Source organism: Urocitellus parryii, chromosome 1 (genome assembly GCF_045843805.1).
Source record: "Urocitellus parryii isolate mUroPar1 chromosome 1, mUroPar1.hap1, whole genome shotgun sequence".
Taxonomy (NCBI): domain Eukaryota; kingdom Metazoa; phylum Chordata; class Mammalia; order Rodentia; family Sciuridae; genus Urocitellus; species Urocitellus parryii.
Window position 1 is genome coordinate 104,676,248 of NC_135531.1, and position 18,705 is coordinate 104,694,952.

Below are 18,705 nucleotides of genomic sequence, written 5' to 3' on the forward strand. Positions count from 1 at the left end.
ACTTTTTCTTCTATCAGATGCCGTGTCTCTGATTTAATATCAAGCTCCTTGATCCATTTTGAGTTAACTTTTGTGCACGGCGAGAGATAGGGATTCAGATTCATTTTGGTGCAAATGGATTTCCAGTTTTCCCAGCACCATTTGTTGAAGATGCTATCCTTCCTCCATTGCATGCTTTTAGCCCCTTTATCAAAAATAAGATAGTTGTAGTTTTGTGGATTGGTTACTGTGTCCTCTATTCTGTACCATTGGTCCACCCGCCTGTTTTGGTACCAGTACCATGCTGTTTTTGTTACTATTGCTCTGTAGTATAGTTTGAGGTCTGGTATCGCTATACCACCTGATTCACACTTCCTGCTTAGTATTGTTTTTGCTATTCTGGGTCTTTTATTATTCCATATGAATTTCATGATTCTTTTATCTATTTCTACAAGATATGCTGTTGGGATTTTGATTGGCATTGCATTGAACTTATAGAGAACTTTTGGTAATATCGCCATTTTGATGATGTTAGTTCTGCCTATCCATGAGCAGGGTATGTTTTTCCATCTTCTAAGGTCTTCTTCTATGTCTTTCTTTAGGGTTCTGTAATTTTCATTGTATAAATCTTTCACCTCTTTTGTTAGGTTGATTCCCAAGTATTTTATTTTTTGGGGGGATATTGTGAATGGAGTAGTTGTCCTCATTTCCGTTTCAGAGGATTTGTCGCTGATATACAGGAATGCCTTTGATTTATGCGTGTTGATCTTATATCCTGCCACTTTGCTGAATTCATTTATTAGCTCTAATAGCTTCTTTGTAGACCCTTTTGGGTCTGCTAGGTATAGAATCATATCATCTGCAAATAGTGATAATTTAAGTTCTTCTTTTCCTATTTTTATGCCTTTAATTTCTTTTGACTGTCTAATTGCTCTGGCCAGTGTTTCGAGGACTATGTTGAACAGAAGTGGTGAGAGAGGGCATCCCTGTCTTGTACCAGATCTTAGAGGGAATGCCTTCAATTTTTCTCCATTCAGAATGATGCTGGCCTGTGGCTTATCATAGATTGCTTTTACAATGTTGAGGTATGATCCTGTTATCCCTAATTTTTCTAGCGTTTTGAACATAAAGGGATGCTGTACTTTGTCGAATGCTTTTTCTGCATCTATTGAGATGATCATATGGTTCTTATTTTTAAGTCTATTGATGTGGTGAATAACATTTATTGATTTCCGTATATTGAACCAGCCTTGCATCCCAGGGATGAATCCTACTTGATCATGATGTATAATTTTTTTGATATGTATTTGAATCCGATTCGCCAGAATTTTATTGAGGATTTTTGCGTCAAGGTTCATTAGAGATATTGGTCTGTAGTTTTCCTTCTTTGATGTGTCTTTGTCTGGTTTCGGAATCAGGGTGATGTTGGCCTCGTAGAATGAATTTGGAAGTTCTCCCTCTTTTTCTATTTCCTGAAATAGCTTGAAAAGTATTGGTGTTAGTTCCTCTTTAAAGGTTTTGTAAAACTCTGCTGTATACCCATCCGGTCCTGGGCTTTTCTTAGTTGGTAGTCTTTTGATGGTTTCTTCTATTTCCTCTATTGTTATTGGTCTGTTTAGGTTGTCTATATCCTCCTGGCTCAATCTGGGCAGATCATAAGACTCAAGGAATTTATCTATGCCTTCACTATCTTCTATTTTATTGGAGTATAAGGATTCAAAGTAATTTCTGATTATCTTCTGTATTTCTGAAGTGTCTGTTATGATATTGCCTTTTTCATCCCGTATGCTAGTAATTTGGGTTCTCTCTCTTCTTCTCTTCGTTAGCATGGCTAAGGGTCTGTCAATTTTATTTATTTTTTCAAAGAACCAGCTTTTAGTTTTGTCAATTTTTTCAATTGTTTCTTTTGTTTCAATTTCATTAATTTCAGCTCTGATTTTAATTATTTCTTGCCTTCTACTTCTTTTGCTGTTGTTTTGCTCTTCTTTTTCTAGGATTTTGAGATGAAGTATGAGATCATTTATTTGTTGGTTTTTTCTTTTTTTGAGGAATGAACTCCAAGCAATGAATTTTCCTCTTAGAACTGCTTTCAATGTGTCCCATAGATTCCGATATGTTGTGTCTGTGTTTTCATTTAACTCTAGGAATTTTTTAATTTCCTCCTTGATGTCTTCTAAAACCCATTGATCACTCAGCAACCTATTGTTCATTCTCCAGGTGATGCTTGCTTTTTCCTTTCTTCTTTTATCATTGATTTTCAGTTTCATTCCATTATGATCAGATAAGATGCATGGTATTATCTCTACCCCTTTGTATTGTCTAAGAGTTGCCCTGTGACATAGTATATGGTCTATTTTTGAGAAGGTTCCATGTGCTGCTGAGAAAAAAGTGTAGCTACTTGATGTTGGGTGGTATAGTCTATATATGTCAATTAAGTCTAGGTTGTTAATTGTGTTATTGAGTTCTATAGTTTCCTTATTTAACTTTTGTTTGGAAGATCTGTCCAGTGGTGAGAGAGGTGTGTTGAAGTCTCCCATGATTATTGTATGTTGGTCTATTAGACTCTTGAACTTGAGAAGAGTTTGCTTGATGAATACAGCTGCACCATTATTTGGGGCATATATATTTATGATTGTTATGTCTTGTTGGTGTATAGTTCCCTTGAGCAGTATGAAGTGTCCTTCTATATCCCTTTTGATTAGCTTTGGCTTGAAATCTATTTTATTAGATATGAGTATGGACACTCCTGCTTGTTTCCGCGGTCCATATGAGTGATATGATTTTTCCCAACCTTTCACCTTCAGTCTATGTATATCTTTTTCTATCAAATGCGTCTCCTGTAGACAGCATATTGTTGGGTCTTGTTTTTTGATCCATTCTACTAGCCTGTGTCTCTTAATTGGTGAGTTTAAGCCATTAACATTTAGGGTTATTATTGAGATATGGTTTGTTCTTCTATCCATATTTGTTTATTGATGTTACTAAACCTGATTTGTTATCCTCTTTGACTACTTTCCCCCCTTTACTGTCCTACCTCCCATTGTTGGTTTTCAATGTTGTTTTCCATTTCCTCTTCCTGTAATGTTTTGCCAAGGATTTTTTGAAGAGATGGTTTTCTAGCTGCGAATTCTTTTAACTTTTGTTTATTGTGGAAGGTTTTAATTTCATCTTCTAACCTGAAGCTTAATTTCGCCGGATACACGATTCTTGGTTGGAGCCCATTGTCTTTCAGTGTTTGAAATATGTTATTCCAGGATCTTCTAGCTTTCAGAGTCTGTGTTGAGAGATCAGCTGTTATCCTGATTGGTTTACCCCTAAATGTAATCTGCTTTCTTTCTCTTGCAGCTTTTAAAATTCTCTCCTTATTCTGTATGTTGGACATCTTCATTATAATGTGTCTAGGTGTGGATCTCTTATGATTTTGCACATTCGGCGTCCTGTAGGCTTCTAGGATTTGGGATTCTGTCTCAATCTTCAATTCTGGGAAGTTTTCTCGTATTATTTCACTGAATAGACTGTTTATTCCTTTGGAATGGAGCTCTGTGCCTTCCTGTATCCCAATGACTCTTAAATTTGGTCTTTTGATATTGTCCCATAATTCTTGGATGTTCTGCTCATGGTTTCTTAGCAGACTTGCTGAGCTGTCTATGTTCTTTTCCAGTTGAAATACTTTGTCTTCATTGTCTGATGTTCTCTCTTCTAAGTGATCTACTCTGCTGGTAGTATTCTCAATTGAGTTTTTAAGTTGGTTTATTGTTTCCTGCATTTCTAGAATTTCAATTTGTTTGTTTTTTATTACCTCTATCTCCCTGTGAAATTGATCTTTTACTTCCTGGATTTGTTTGTCAATGTGATCTTTCACTGTCTGATTTTGCTGTCTCATGTCTTCCTTGAGACTCCAGATCATCTGAAGCATATATATCCTGAACTCTTTATCTGATATTCCATCTGTTGCAGCTATTACCTCTTCTAAAGTTGAGTTGACCTGCATTGCTTGTGGTCCTTTCTTTCCTTGTCTTTTCATACTGCTCGCGTTTCTTTCTGCTTGGTGCAACTGTTGTGTTTTGAAATTTACCCCCTATTTATTTATGTTGCTCTTGTATACTTGAAAAGTCTCCCTTGCAGGTGCGGGCGGCGGCTGTGCCCCTACTCCTATTGGGGTGACGTGTCTACCACGCTGGCGGCTCTCTGGGCCTGTTCCGGGAGTGGAAGGCGGCTCTGCTCTGTCCCTATTCCAATTGGGGTGTCGTGACTACAATGCTGGCAGGACGCTGGGCCTGTTCCGGGCGTGGGCGGTGGGCTTGGCTGGCGGGATTCCACCTAATGGCAGTCCCTAACCTCCCTGCTTGCTAATTAATGGCTTCTCTGAGGCGCCACGCCTTCTGTAGCTGCGGGGCAGGCCGCGCGAATCAGTTGGCCTGGATCTCCGGGGTCCTGCTGCTGGCTGTTTTGATGTTGCAAGCTGTTGGAGAGTGGTGGTGTATTCTTCAGCTTTCCCGGATGGTGGCCGCTGACTGCCTGGATGGAGTGTCCGCTGTTTTGATGTTGCACTCTGAAGGAGAGTGGTGGTGTATCCTGCTGCAGGCTGCTGGGATCCCTGGCACTCTATCACTTTGATTTTTTCTGCTTGCCCCTCCCCCAGCGCTGGCTAGCCAGGTTTCCTTTTGGCTGCTACTGGGAGGAGGGGTTGGAGGTCAGGTGTCTCTGGTTTACCCCTAGCCTGTATGGAGGCTCAGCTTGATACTCCCTCTCCCGGCAAGCCTAGGAGAGATTTTATGCGAATTCCCGCTGTCTGGGGGGTGAGCTGAATGACACCGACCTGTTTTGATGTCGCACTCTGAAGGAGAGTGGCGGTGTATCCTTCAGCTTTCCCGGATGGTGGCCGCTGACTGCCTCGGCGGAGTGTCCGCTGTGGGGGATGGGACTGTACCGCTTCCTTCCCCTTCTGAGAACCCGTGCTCGGCCCAAGGGTCCGTGTGGGCTTGGCTGGTGGGATTCCACCTAATGGCCTTCCCTAACCTCCCTGCTTGCCAATTAATGGCTTCACTGAGGCGCCACGCCTTCTGTAGCCGCAGGGCAGGCCACGCGAATCAGTTGGCCTGGGTCTCCGGGACCCTGCTGCAGGCTGCTGGGATCCCTGGCACTCTATCACTTTGATTTTTTCTGCTTGCCCCGTTTTTTTTTTTTTTTTTTTTTTTTTTTTTTTTTTTTTAAAAGAATTGTCACCTGTAAAAGCCAGGCAGGTGGTGGGTACTTGTAGTCCCAACACTTGGGAGGTTGAGGCAATAGGATCACAAGTCAACACTGGCCTGGGCAATGCAGTAAGACCCTGTCTCTTATAAAAAAAATTAGGGGGTTGGGGGTGTTGCTCAGTGCTAGAGTGTATGCCTGAGGCTCTGGGTTTGATCCCTGGCACATCTGTTTGCCTTCTGCCTAGCTTATCTCTTTAATTCTCTTTTTAACCTTCCATAGCATCTGTGTGGATCATGAGAATTCTCCTGTAACCTGCATGAGTGCAGTCAAGAATCCAGACTCCTCCCTCAAGGAGTCTGAAAGGCAAAGTTGCATCTGAACATCAGGATAGAGATACCAACCAATTGGAATGTTGTACAAGTTAAGCATGAACTGCATGCAGAATGTTGAGCCATACCAGCTGAAAATAAGGAAATGTTACTTATGTAACCTCTTCTGGCTTCAGTTTCCTCCTAACCTTTGTGAAATGGAGAAGAAAATAATGCTCTGTTATTTTCTATCTGTTATGCGGTCAAATTCTACTCTAGACATTTGTGACTAATGGGCAGGTCTCTCCTCTCAGAAACTCAAGCCTTCCCTCCTGCAGTGCACTGAACCCCAAGCAACAGGATAACAATTGAAAGGGCACGTTCAAAACATGCAAATTGCTAAGTAAGTGCTTGCTCTTCAACACATCCAAATATGTAGATTTGGACTGTTAATCCAGCCTGCCATGATATTTTTACACAGCATAGTTTGGTATTTAAAGAATATGACTCTGGATTTAGAATTTCTGGTTTGAATCCCAATTGTTTACTGGCAGCATGACCTTGCTAAATAACATGAATCCTATGTCCCCTGGTTTCCTCATATGTAATATTGGGACAATACTACAGGATTGTTGTGAAAATTAAATGAATTAATACAAAAGGCATAGAAGTATGCCTAGAAAAATTAAAATCCCTCAAAATATTGTTAGAATCCTCCAAAATTGTTATCTTGGAGCATAACAGCAGAGGTGATCAAAGGGAATGACTGGAAGCTTACTTCTTCTAGGGAAGATTCTATGTCCTGGGGAAAAAATCTGATATTTTGCATTTTACAAATTTTATTAGAGTCTATTATTGTATGAAAATTAGTCATGATATATCCTAAACATATTTTCAATTTCTATAATTTCTATTTCTGAATAATAATTCTTAAGAACAATTTTAAAACACAGTGCCTAGGAATTACTAAAAATTCCTGGGACATCTTTAGATCTTTAGGTCTCCAAAAGGCTCTGGGCAAGGCAGGGTCAAAGCTTACATCTCCAAGGAGGAAATAATGATAAATTTGCATGCATATATGTATGTGCATGTACATATGATGTGCTAAAAAGTTGTAAGTAGAAAATGGAAGAATTCGAGAAAGAGGGATCTAAGGGACTTAAAGGGTGGTAGGATCTGCTGGGGTGATGATGAGGGTCAGGGCTTTAGTTTTTAATTTCCTCTTTTTGTCCCTTCCTCCTATACTCAAGAAGTCTCTGTTTCTTAGCTATGTTGTGTGGGTCTGGAACTCTAGAATGGAGTGGGTATTCTCTGTGCAAATCTGCCTGAAGCAGCAGTAAGCTTCAGATAATGGAGACCTTTGGCTGATTGCTTCTGCATTTCAGTGAGCCCTGGGACATTGATTCCACCTTTTATCTTTTGTGTGGAATTGGAGTCATCTTTCTGTCTTGTTACTGCATTCACTGGTGAACATATTTCTCAGTAGCTGGAAAAAAGAAACATTGATTAGGTAAGGGAACCCTCAGTTCAGTTTTTTTTTTTACTCCCTTTATTCTAAAGTAAGTATTAGAATAGAGAGATAGCAGGAAGGAGAATTCCTCAGGAGAGATCAGGACATCCTTCAGGAGAATGAGTTGTGTGGGCAAAAGATAGGGCGGGGACAAAGGTTTTTATTCAAGAGTTCACAGGTCATCTGCTTAGTTGCGGTAAGAAGATCCAGAGTAAAATCTCAAATATTGTGATTCATGGGCCATGAATTGGTTTTATAAAGAGAACTCAGAAAATCTAAGGAGAGTTTGCCTTCAATGCTCAGCAGCTGCCTTACCATCATAGATGTCTCTGGGACAAGCCTCTCCTTATTAGGTTTAACCTGGAGAGCAATGCTGAGCCTCTGAAAGCCTACTCCTGGTATAGAATTAAACAGTGGAACATACATATTCCTGATGATATGGGATTCTATGTCCTTTACAGTAGAGGACTACCATTTGAATAACAGTTGAGGACTATAAACAGTAAACCGTTCTTTGAGTATACAAAGAATCGGTAGGAAATATATCAACTTTAAAAGTGAATAATGGAAGAAATATAACCCAAATCAACATAATGTCACATTATTAATACTGGATGTCTGCTGCTTGCTTAGATTGGAGAGAGTGAGAAATGGGTTCCACCTCTCATTTTTTTTTCCTTTCAGTGGCAGGAAGAGAAACAAAGCGAGAGCTTTCAAAGATTTCACTATTCAATCCAGGGCTCTCCCAGAGATAATCATATGTTTCTCTTTATAAGGTCTCAGTTACAGAATTGCTGAGGGTATCAGTTCCTAAAGTTAATCCTCAAAAAACCCGGCCCTTTGAGGGGAGGCCTTCAGGAAGTAAGCCAGAATCGGAGACACTTCTCATTCTCAAGGGAATTCTTCAATCCTGATGGAGATGGGCTGTGGCTCTTGCCAGTGAGGTGGTGGTGTGAGATTTAGTAGAAGCATAGGTTATCGTGGAGGCAAATTGTGGGTCTTGACTTTGTACAAGTTAAATTCCCTAATTTTCAGACTCATCCTTTGAAAGAGCATCTGGCTTGCTATCCTCTGTTGTGATAATCTCCCTTGTGGAATCCTTTTCTAATGAGACAGCCTTATACATATGTTAGCCTTACTATTGTCATTAACTTTCTGATAGTAAGTGCTAATTCCTGAGAGGTTCTCAGGGACAAATTTCGAAATGGTCTTTTCCTAGTTGAACATTCTACAGAGACTCCTGAAAGATCCCTTGTTACTTTCTTCAACCCATTTGTTATTTCCCTAATAAGAGCTTTCCTGAAAAGCATCAAAATGGCCATAGACCAACTTTCTCTTCGGAAATGATGATTTAATCTTTACAACTTCCCCTCATATCACACTTCCAGGCTTGCTCCTTGGAATTCCAGGATCTCATAGCAGCCTAGGGGATGGCATGAAAAGGAGACCCACGGGGGAGTGAATTATGAAAGGAAGCCTGGAGTGGAGGGATAATTGGAGTATCATGAAGTCAGGAAGGTGTAGAAATGTACATTGTCAGACCTCAAGGCAAAACCATCCCCACTCTCTCCTGGATGCCCTTTTTACTTTGTCTTTTATAGGCACCTACACAAGCTCTCTTGAGGGTAGCTTTCCAGAGAAGTTAGAACAAGATCCATTTCCAAGGATCTTGAGCAAAACTATGGAATTAGACATTCTGTTGTAGGAGGATCTGGGGAAAATGCTGTTCTCATTCTCATCTTTGGGATTCACTGAGTTGTGATTCACTCTGGTCTCCAATCACCTACTAGAATGAACCATCTTACTTTTCTTGTTTTCACTGTCCATTCTGGGTGCCTTTTTTCCATCAGAACTGTTCAACATTGTTCGTTTGCCCTGTCACACTACCTCCTGATTTTTCCTCCTATACCCCTAAAGACTACTCAATTACTGGATCTTATCCCTCAACTAGTCCTCTTTTCTCTCTGGGCTTTAACTCCTCACTTGGTCCTACATTTTCCCAGTACACTTTTCCTCTTTGGGTATGCATATTGCAAAGGCAGACTTCATGGATGGGGCCTCATAGCTCCTTGAAGAAAATCCTTAAGGGAGGATACCAGAAGAAAAATTCAGTATCTGGCCTGCGTAGCTCACTTCCCAAATCCTTTTCTCTGTGTTAAGAAGGATGGATGGACATAAAGTAATTGTCCTAAATTTTTTCTCATACCTCATGGTCTCAGGATAAAGAAGAGAGCAAACAGGATAAGAATCTATCGCCAATTTAAGAGAGAAAGGGCCATAAAACCTCAGGTGACCTGAGCTAAAGCATGTCAAATAGGGAATGCAAGATTGGAGATCTTCTACCTAAAAAAGATTCTTCTTAGGGGAGACTGTCAGAAGAGAACCCTGTAAATAAGTCACCCTAGTTCCTACTATAGGACCTGCCAAAGAGCACTTTAGAAGTGTTTGTTGCAGTGCCTTCATCCATTATAAAGAGCGAAGAGACAAAAAGATCATTGCACGAAACCAAGACTGCTGCTGTGCAGAGCTCAGATCCTCTAGAAATCAGACTTGCCTCATTGGACAAAGGGGACATTGAAACTCAGAAGAACAAGCCCAGTCATTGGCCAGATCTTCCAGGAGAAAACCAGTTTAGGTATGAAATCAATGTAAAGAGAGCAAGTCCACCTGAGGAGAAGCTTAAGACTAAGGCAAATTTCAACAATACATTTTCCCGTGATTACCAGGTTTGCTCCATTCTTGAGGAAATGACATCTTGACACCTTCAAGTATACTCTTAAGCTTCTGAACAGTCTAAACAATACTAGACAAGTAACAGAATAATTAAACCTATGAAAAATAAAGGTTCCAGGATGAGATACTATGACTGAAGCAACCCAACTTCATTTTCTTCAGGGAGGTTTCTTCTGGGTAAAGTCTTCCTTCACTCCTGCAAACCCTGCAAAATTCTCACATTAACACTTCTGAAGAAGATGGGTTCGGTTTCAAATAATAAGCAGTTTTGTTCTTAAATATATTTTTCCACTAAAAGGAGAATGGTGTCTTTGTTGTATTTGGGGGGAAGTTTAGAGTACCCCAAGCACTGGGGCTTAGAGGGAGAAAAGGTAAGTTTGTTTCTAGAGCTGGCCTTGACTTCTTGTAGATGAGGATTAAGGAAAGCAAGTTTGTTCCATTTTCTGAGGAAATCCTATTTAAATTGGTCATTAGAATGCTTTTCTTACAGAAACCAAAAAAACCCCATAAATTTAAAACTGATTAAAGAATATACCCCTGGAACTACTGGATTCTTAGTCTTTCCCCTGTTTTATCACAGTTTTGAAGTGTCCACCACCCTAGGTTTGAATAGCTGGAGTAGAGTTACACAGGCATCATAGGGCCAAAATTTCCCACTCAGACAAGAAACTTCACATATCTCAACAATTGATAATGGAGTTTGAACATCTTGGGGTCTTTAGTACAGGAAAGTAAGGGCAACTCTCCATGACCACAAATTTTGGTAGAGAATAACTTCCATCTCTTCTCAGGATCCCCTGACATTTTTGATGGTAGCTGGAAGAATGAGCACTGCTACTGAATTTGTAGCTTTTCCTTAAATAAAACGTAAAAGTCACAACTGTTCCTTCCTCTATGACAAGCTCTGGATTAGGAGGAGACAAAGAACCCTTGGCTGTGTTTTAGTGGGTAGGGGACAACAGGCTGACAGAAGGGTTAGGGTCTTAGAAAACCTGAGTTGAACATATTTTTATTAGGCTAGAAAATAATTTTCCATGTATCTTTTAATTTGTTCTCAGTTCTCCCTCCAGCCAGTACAGAGCTGAAGCATAAAAGTTGATCCATACTGGGTCACCTTTTCCCATCCAGCAAAAGATAACATCCCTCTGAAAGCACCTGGGAATAAGAGTGTTTTCCAAAAAGCTATGGATATGAGTGTTAGAAAAAGTGTTTTCTGTCCATTGGACATAGAGCTGGATGACCTTCAAGGTGGCAGATGTTTGGGAGCTATACTGAGATAGACCATCAAATGGATGTGGCAAGACCAAAATATGTAAGCACTAGTTAAGGAGCTACTGTGTCTATGGGGCTCAATGATCTTGAAATAAAATTTGAACTCAATTCTCCTTGATGAGTGTGTACTATGGGAAAGGGAACCTCCCTCCCATTGTGCCTGATTTAATGACATTTCAGGGCAAAGGGATTGCACCATTTTTCATGATGTGATGGTTCAAGTACAGCCACTCAGCATCTACAGGAAAATGAGGTCAAGAGTTGGGAAAGGTTGGGGACTGAGAGGGAAAGGAGGAAAGTCAGTGTGAAAAGGAAAGAGTAACCCAGCTAGTGGGAAGGAAGGAATGGTCATCACTGGCCTCCCAATGACAATATCTGGACCAAGATGTCTTTCCTTCCCATGGTGGCCTTTGTGAATTGTGCCTGGGGAAGCCATGTTCATCTCTGCTCAGTTCTCATTTGTGTCAAACTTCTTCCCAGATTCCCCTTCCTTAAAGACGTTGAGAACAGAAGCACTATTCTTAGATGGCAGACAATGGTCACAAATGGCTCCTGGAATAAAACCACTGTTGAGAGGAGGGCTAGAGGTGTGTTCTCCTGGTCTTCCTCACTGAGGTCTTCCATCCTGAAAAGAGACTTCTGTCCACTGGCTATGAGTTTCTGGCTTGAGGGCAGGACAGTGGAATGAGTTGGTCTAGCCAACTCAGGGAGGTTCTTTTTTATAGGTCCTATGGCCATTGAGGACATTGTCCACAGGTTGAGCAGAAGATTGAGGGACAGTCTAAAAGGCCGAATGAGTGGCCCTCAGGTGATCCTCAAGGTCCTGGAGAGCATCGATTTTTGATGGCCATGATGAACACATGAAAGAAAACCCATGTCACCAAACCCAGACTTTATAAGAACATGAATATATTTGAAACTGGGACAAAATTCACAGAAGGACAGAAAGGAGGATAGGGAGGAGAAGGGACGGGGAGGAAATAGGGGCCTTGCAAACCTATTTTAATATCAGCAAGGACTCAGAATAACACATGGTTCAGTCTGTGGCTTATTGGCCAAATGAAAAATGTTAGGGGAAAAAAAGGGAAAATACAACTACCACTTCTATAGAGAAGTTTTATACTGTAAGAAAAAATGTTTTTAAAAAGCACACAGGAGTTATCACCAAAGTAAAACTTGACTACATGTGTTTGGTTTTTGCTACTCATATTCTTTTGGAATTTTTAGTTCTCTCAATCACATGAGGTGTAAGAGTATGGTATTTTCCAAAATAAATGAAAACTGAGATTCAAATATAAAAACAATGGAATGAAGTCAAGGTATACTGTCACACAAATCCCTTCTTCCTAAATTAAAAAGCACACTTATTGAGTTAGACAAGCACATTTTTTAAATACCCATGTGAGAATTCCAATAAATTCATTATTAGCAACATTCACCATATTTAAACTTTGTATTTCTCAAGCTGGAGTCTACAGAAAGCTTACTAGCCAAAGAAGACAACTTTTGAAAACAAAATCTTTAAATATCTTGAAATTCTCAACTGTCTTCTGGGGACAGTGGATGACAAGGATTTTTAAAAACTTTCACACTGGAAATTTTTATTTTCACACAACTTTGTTACCCTAGAAACCAAATCAAATATATAGCTAAACAAAACAAGGCAAAACAAAAAACTCCTAGGCATTCACAAGATATTTTCTCTCCATCCCAGAGCCTTATCCTTCTCTCAAGGACAGAGTGGGCAAACATAGTCATTGCTTGGTACTCTAAGAAAGTGAGTGTATAATTTTTTTTGGAAATCAAGTGTCTTTGGACAAGTCTTCTGGTCTCCACTGACACAAAATTTCCATGATGCTAGTGATCCTGAAAACCTGCACACAATGAATTGTATGAGCAGCCACTCACAGGGGAAGCCCTGCATGGCAAAGAGGGAAGCTCAGGCAAGTGTGTCTAGACCAACCAGAGCAGCAGCTGCTCAGTGTGAGGACAAGGAGGGGCACAGATCTGACAGATGTTCTTCTCTGCCCTCAACACTCCCAACTAAAACAATCTCATACCTCATCCCCAGAAACAAGATCCATACTATGGTATCGCAGCTGTGGTATCAGCTTCATACTCTTGGGCCAATGACTCTTATGTGGGTAAATCACATAGTTAAATAGTTCATGTTTATTGGGACTTACACTGTGATGGACCAAATAAGTGCTCATTATAACCACAACACTGTGATAAAATGACTTATCATAATGAAAGAGTAAAAAGATTGCTCACAATTACAGGTGTCACATCAACATTATGGTTTACACTGACCATTTACTGGAAGCCAGAAATTGTGGTGAGAGCTATGCAGGTATTAATTTGGTCTTACAACAATTCCACAAGTAGGTGTTATTACTATCCCCTTTCCAGAGATGAAACGACTTCACAGAGAGGGGGAGGAGCCTGTCCAAGGTCATATCAGGCTTGAAGTCAGTGGCATCTGATGAGAGGTTGCAAAACCTGTAGGGCTGTGGCTTCACTCTGCTACCTATGAAGTGCTTTGAATGATTACCTCAATATTTTTAGAATTTCAGGAGTGATGTGAATAATCATTGAGTGGGGATTCTTTCACTTTGCACTTTTGCATAGTTCTAGCTTTTGAGTCTTTAAATTTCATTTGCTCTCTTTTTGTTGATTTGTTTAAATCAATTTAGCTTCTTATGAAAAACAGACCTAGTTTTTCTCAGAGCCCTGGAAATCAACAGGTATATTCATATCAATAGCTAATATCAATAGCTACTTATTTCTTGTTTGTTGAAAGGATCCTGAGAGTAAAACAAAAGAAATACAGACCAGGTCTGCAAATCCTAGCAAAATCAAGGCTCAGTTTAGGCGAGAAAAATGCCACTGATTTTAGGAGGCTTAATATTTTGAAATAGCAAACTTTTTTATCAACCTTTTCTTATTATGTGAGTCAAGAGAGTAAAAAGAGTAATTACTGCCTCTATGATTCAGCTTCTTGATCTGTAAAATGACAGTAATAATACGTCGTGGGGAGACATATGTAAAGAACTTGAAAAGGGTTCTCTGTGTTATTGTTATGAATTTTTCACCACCATTATCATCTTCAGTAGTGAATGATCCTCCCTTTCTTCCCCTTTTCTTCTATTCCTTTTCCATTTTCTCCTTTCTTCCCCATTATTCTTCTCACCTTTTAATTAAAAAATTTTTTTTTACCATAGTTTGGATCTAATGTGCCCCCCCCAACCCCTGTGTTAAAGTCTTGTTTCCCAGCCCGTAGTCCTCCTGGGAAGTGGTAGTCAAGTTTACTTGGCTGTGCCTGGGGATAAACATGATGACATAGAGCTGCAATAAGAAAACAAATATGATGCCTAAAATATGAAAGCTTCAAATTAGGAATCAACACAGGGAAATAAGCCAAAGATTCACTTGCAAAGATGACTTAAAGACAGGATATTGGGGTTGGAAAGAAGAGGAAGTTGAGCTTTCACAGAACATCTGATCTATATGCTACACTTCTTTGAACTTACATATTTGTGTTTGAGCTTGTTAATGTTATCATTTTCAACTTGGTTGAATTTCTATAGTCATTCAACATATGATTTGATTTTTAAAATTTGTTTTTGTTTACTGTTACCCTAATATTGACAATCTGAGTTTGGTTAGGTATAAGATAAAATAACTATATATTTGTTAATGTGAGTGGGAATCATTTTGTGTGATACCAAAGTGATACTTGCAAAGATCAAAGATTTTATGAAAAATATGAATATATATTTTATGAAAAATATGAATGTATGGTCAGAGTCCTCAACCTGTCCTTTGAAGGTGGCCTATATGCAATGATATCCCTTTGGTTGTGAACACCCAAATACCTTTCAAATACCTTTGCCCACCAAAAGTAGCAGTGTTCCATGGAGAAATGATTGATTCTGTGTCTGACAGAAAGACTATGAAGGACAAATCCAGAGTATTTCAACTTCATAACAGTTTATTTTGAAAACCAGATATAATCATAATGAACCATTTTTCAATGCTTTGTGATTTTTGGTCTTGTGTGAAAAGACAAAGCCACAGTTTTCTTTTGGATCTTTGTAGTTTCTAGCTTCATATTTATGTCCATGATCTATTTCAATTTGCATACCGCATGAGTGAAGGGTTAAATTTAAAAATAATTTATTTTGGTATATGGAAACTCTCTCATAGTTGTTTTTCCATTTTTCTAGAATTATTTGTTGAACAGACTACCTCTTGCCAATTAAATTGTTAAAAATCAGTTGCCATATACGTATAGCTTGTCTCTTCTTATGCCAAAAGTAGTCTTGGTTATTTTAGCTTTATAAGCTACAGGTAATGTGAATCTTTCAACTTTGATCTTTGTTTTTAAAAGTTGTTCTCTCTATTCTAGGTATTTTGTATTTACATATGAATTTTTAAAACAGCTTGTCATCCTTCACAAAAATGCTTTTTTTGTGTGTGTGAATTTAGTATACAGAACAATTTGACAGGAATTGACATCTTAACAATACTGAACCTTTTAGTATTTAAACAGTTTGTCTCTCCATTTCTTTGGATATTTTGCAAAACCTGCTTATTAGGTCTAGTAAGACTTTTTGTAGAGTTCTTGGGATCTATGAAGAAGAATATGGTGTCTATAATTAAGGACACTTTTATCTCTTCCTTTCTAGATTGCAGGATCTGCCAACTATCTATCTTTTTGCTTTCCTTATTGTACTGGCAAAGACAACCATATAATGTTAATTAGAAATAGTGAAAGCAGAGCAGATACTCTTGCCTTTTCTCCAATTGGCAACAAGCATTTAGTATTATTAAGTATGATATTAATTATAGATTGTCTACATAAGCCTTTTAACAGTCTGGAGAAAGCTGCCTTTTGTCTCTAGTTTGAGTTTTTACTAAAAATACATGTTGAATTTTTGTCAAATATTTCCTGTTTCTATTGAAATAATTAAATGATTACTTTGTTTCAGGCTACTGATATCATGAGTTATACTCACTGATTTTGTATGTTGAACAAACCTTCATTCCTGATCTATTAGGTCATGATGTATCTACTTTCAAAATAGAGCTGGGTTTATCTGCAATATTTTTTTAAGATTAGTATCCATGTCTAAGAAAAAGTTTGGTCATTTTTTTCTGTATAATATTTCTGACTGTTTTAGCCTCAATATAATCCTCTTCTCTTTCCTGGAAGAGACATTGTAGAATTAGTATTTCTTTTACTTAAATATTTGGTTGTACTCAAGTCTTCCTCATGTCTTTTAAGTATCTTTAACTGAACATGTTCTCCTTCATTGCTTGTATTAGGCATTCATATTGTTCATTATTATGTACCTAAAATTTATTTATTTTGATGTGTATTATCATGGGATTACTAATTACATTATTTTTTGAATCAACATTTCTGTTTTGTGGGTCCCTCCCCGCCACCCCATTTCTTTATCTTGTTATCTTTTCTTATCATGTTATTTTTAGTTTCTTGGAGTTTTATTCACAATTTTGTATTCTCATCTATTGAGAAAGATGCTTTGATATTTTCAGTCTTTCTTCTTACCCAATCTCTACTGTTGCTATATATTTTCCTTTACTAAAGATTTAAGTGGAATTGGTTTTATAAATGATATGTGATAAATTTAAGATTTTTTCCTTTGTTTTACATAGATAATTGAGTCAGAAATAGTATGGAAAAGACTATTTTTCTCCTACTGCTCTAGGGTGCCATCTTTATCATAATTCAAATGTCTATGGCTAAGAGTTTTTCTAGATTCTCTTTTATCCTTGGTTTATTTGAGTACTCATACATAATACCACATTTTCTTAAATGCTATCATTTTATAGTAAGTCTTAGTTTGATAATTTCCCCAATTTGTCCTTCAAAAGTGTCTTGAATATTCTTGCCATAGACTGTTTCTATACATAATTTTAGAATCAAATTTTAAGATAAAGAAAGCCTATTGGGATTTGGTATGGAATGAATTAAATATTGTAGGAAATTAAATTGATCTAACTTCACTGAGGACTGATAAGGGACATGACAAAGCATATGTGTTAGGTAACTGTCAGGAGCAACAACAACATGTGTTGATAAAGAAAGATGAAAAGCATTACATGTTATACAAAACAGAATATCAGAGTAAACTCAATGTAACTACTGGCAAAAATGAATATGTGCTATTTGCTAACTAATAGCAGATTTATAAAAATTACAGCTTTAATTACATATAACCACAGTTTATTGGAATTTGGTATGGAATACATCAAATATTGAGATAAACTAAACCAATCTAACTTAATTGAGAAATGTTGAGGGATATGATTAATGACATCCACTAGAACTTTGCAGCCAGATGCTGGCTACCTGATAGCTATATGATATTTTTATTATTCAGTAATAAAATTAACTAATTCTATATAAGTGGGCTGTTCCTTTGGATTTTCTTTCTCCACCTTTAACAATAAATACTTAGGGGGAAAACTAACACCCTTAACATTGAGTTTCTATACCCATCATTTAAGCCTGACCTTTATGGAGGTTCTCACCCAGATGAGTCCAACTTTTTCATCAGACATTTCAGCCATGAGGATCAGCTGTGCTGGAAATGTGAAGAAGGTAAGCAGAATTGTACACAGATACTGGCCTAACCCAAAGACCATTTCATCTTTGCCAAAACTGCTCTCCTGCAGGTGACTTTCAGCAGGCTTGCTTGTCTAAAGCTGCTCAAGAAGGCGTAAAAGTTAGGTAGGAGACATTTGAGAGAGATCAAGTTCTCCAGGCTAGGTAGGCATGTCTCTTCTCTTACCCCAAGATTTTTTTTCCTGTAAACTGTCCTCAGTTCCCAGATAAGACAATTGAGACTGCAGGGTAAGGGTGAAAAAGGAGCTAAAGAGACACAGGAATAGTTTTTATGTTCAATCACCTCCTCATATATGTTAATGTAGAAAATAAGTGTATTTTAAAATACCAATATATCATAGCAAGAACATAGCCAACAGGGTCAGAGACAGTAAAATGAACCAGTTGCAGAGGTGGGCAATCAAAAGAGGAGTGTTGAAAGTGTAGAGCAAGTTCAAATGTGAAGATGCACATTTGTCTTAGGATTCTGTTGTGTGGGAATAGAAAAAACAAAAATTAACTGAAAGTGTATTCTACATTGTACTTTTATTTACTGATAAGAAAAACATCCAGACAAGTGAAGTAAGCTTGTCTGAATTCACATAAGCTGTGAGCAGCTGATCCAGGACTAAAACCCAAGACTGCATGGCTTCAGTACAAAAGTCTTCCACCAAACTAACTTCCCAGTTAGGGAGAGTAAAGGGGAGAACTTGTCAAATCCAAGACTTGGGGTCCTTTCAGAGATGCAGTTCAAATTATATGCTTGAGATAGAAAATGCATAAATGTCAACATTACTGAATCAACTCAACCTACCTCTGTAATTTTATATAGGAGTTTTACATGCAGTTTTAGGGCTTAAACACGTTAATATAATACAGGTTCTAGGAATTGATGTTTTGTGTTATTCTTTTTTACTCAAATGTTCTTCCATGTCCTTTATAAAGAATTACTGTGTGGTCATAATTATGCCAACCAGATATTAGTGATTTCAATTTCTGATTACATTATGCGGTATAATAAGGAATATGTAAATCAATGCTATTCTGTATACATACTTTATTCTACTGATCAA